At 35.6% G+C, this 2661-nt stretch overlaps 1 pseudogene; it reads left to right on the plus strand.

The window, feature by feature from the left end:
• The first annotated feature begins 570 nt into the window (after positions 1-570).
• LOC112478922 lies at positions 571-689 on the plus strand (annotated as a pseudogene).
• The last annotated feature ends 1972 nt before the right edge of the window (positions 690-2661 follow it).

Consider the following 2661-nt stretch of genomic DNA (forward strand, 5'->3'; position numbering starts at 1 on the left):
CAGCCCTTTCATTTCCTCCCAATATCCTTGTCCTACTTTCATCCCTTCAGGTTTAGGGGCGCTAACTGCCATAACTTCTAACATTACTTTAGAAGGAAATGCATTCTGAGTTTTAAACAACCAACCAACAAAGGCTTTCTTAGAACATCACCATTCATTTGACAACTATTTCTCAAGAGCCTACTAGTTTCAAGCACTCTTCTAGGTGCTAGTAATACGGCAGTGAAGAAAACAAAAAATAAATCCATCCTGTTAAGAAATATTATTTAAAACTTGAAAATATTGCAAAAATGTGGATGGCGTGTCTCTTCAATATCACAGGAGGACGTTGTTTATCGGGCCTATCCGAGGATTATTTAATAATCTCAGGTGAATATACTTTGTTCATCTCATTGTTTACTCTTGAGTAAAAGTCCAAATCTTAGTGAAGTCACACGTTTTTTTCCCCATAATGATGCAAATAATTTCTGTCCAAAGGTTAGAATTGATTGCTTTGAAGAACATTAAACAGTTTTGCATCTAACCTAGCAATCTTATTTGAACATTCTTTATTAAAACTGGAACCAGCTGGTCTACAGCCATGCCACCCTGAATGTACCCGATCTCGTCTGATCTCAGAAGCTAAGCAGGGTTGGGCCTGGTTAGTGCTTGGATGGGAGACCACCTAGGAACATCAGGTGCCGTAGGCGATTAAAAAAAAAAAATGTATGTCATAAAACTGAAACCAGCTGTATCATCTTGCTGGCTCCTATTAATTAATTCATTGAAAAAGATCCTTCATGTGTTCATTACATATTTATATGTGAATGATATTTTTAACTTATTGACAATTATACTTCGACAATCTCCTCATGGAGCTTACAGTCTGGTTACATATCTTTCCTCTTTATTTTTATAGTTTGTGGTTCAAACTAGTGAACTTAGATAAAACTATTCTTCCTATTCATTTTCTCCTTCCCAGAGCCTTTTTGAATAGTAAATGAAGGAAACCAGAATACGTCACCCCAAAATATGCCTTTTTGACATAAAAATTATTTTGGGCTGAAAGCAATTAAGAAGCAGCAAACAGGAAAATCTCTCTGAGTTCCCCGTCTTTTCTGCCTGAAAGCAGGATACAAATTCTTTCTTTGGAAACAGACTCTCATCAGCCCGGAGACTGCACAGAAGACTCTGTAAACAAACCTTACTCCATTAGTTTCCTCTCATATATTTATTTACCTTCTCACAGTTTACCACCCTCAGAAGCCTAAAACCACTTTCTTTTGTCTTACCACTCACTTCTCTACAAATTTATTGCTCTTTGTTGAAGATTCTCTATAATCCAGAGTTCTAAACCACTACTTTGAGTCACTCTATTTTAAGTTTCTCCCACGTGATGTGCACTGCATACATTAATAAAAAGTTTTCTTTAAAAAAAATTTGAAGTATAATTGACATATAACATATTCGTTTCAGATGTACAACATAATAATTCAATATTTGTATATATTTCAAAATAATTGCCACAAGTCTGGTTAACATCGTCACCATATATAGTTACAAATTTTTTTGTCTTGTAATGAGAACTTTCGAGATCTCTCTTAGCAACTTTCAAATATGCAAAACAGTAGTATTAACTATAGTTGCTGTGCTGTACATTACATTCCCATGACTTATTTATTTTGTAATTAGAAGTTTGTAATTTAGACCCCCTTTACTCATTTCAGCCACCCACCCACCCTGTTTTTCTCTTATTAATCTTTTTGTTAAAGACCCTTGGCCGAAAAACATAAAATGGATAGAGGTAGTTTTGCCTCCCTACACAAAGAAACAGATCACTCATTGAATGTTTGTGTCCTCCTCTCCTGTCCCTGACAGATTTATATGTAGAAACCCTAACCACAATGTGATGGTATTTGGAAGTGGGGCCTTTGGAAGGCAATTAAGTCATGAGGGTAGAGCCGTCATGATGATATTAGTGCCCTTATAAGAAGAAGCTTGAGATCTGGCTCTCTCTTTCTACCGTATGAGAATACAGTGAGAAGTCAGTCAGCAATCCAGAATTGGATCTTCACCAGAACTCAATCATTCTGGCATTCTGATCTCAGACATTCAGCCTCCAGAACTGTGAGAAATAACTTTCCATTGCTAATAAATTGCTCGGTCTATGGTCATTAGTTCTAGTAGCATAAATTGACTTAACACATACTTCTTACATATCTCATTTTGATTCTGTCCTTGCAATGCAGATGACAAATGATTGTTGAAGTCATGATCATATAATCTGGTTATAGGTAAGTATGTAAGTACTTAGAGTTTGGGCTTCTCTTGTTCTTTTTCTAGTTCTTTAAGATGTAATGTTAGTTTTTTTATTTGGGATTTTTGTTTGTTTGTTTGTTTGTTCATTTCTTGAGATAGGCCTGTAATGATATAAAACTCTCCTCTTATTGCTGTATTCCATAAGTTTTGATATGTTGTAATTTCATACTCATTTGTTTCTACGTATATTTTGATTTCTCCTTTTATTTCTTCTTTGACTCACTTCTTCTTTAGTAGCATGTGGTTTAATCTCCACATATTTGTGGCTTTGTTTCTGCCTGGCAATGGCGGCTGCTAGAACACAGCTGTAGAGCTTCTGTACCTTGTCTCTGATCATTGGATTCAGCCGCATTATATGCTGAT

The sequence above is a fragment of the Pteropus alecto genome, unplaced genomic scaffold, assembly GCF_000325575.1.
Source record: "Pteropus alecto unplaced genomic scaffold, ASM32557v1 scaffold63, whole genome shotgun sequence".
Lineage (NCBI taxonomy): Eukaryota > Metazoa > Chordata > Mammalia > Chiroptera > Pteropodidae > Pteropus > Pteropus alecto.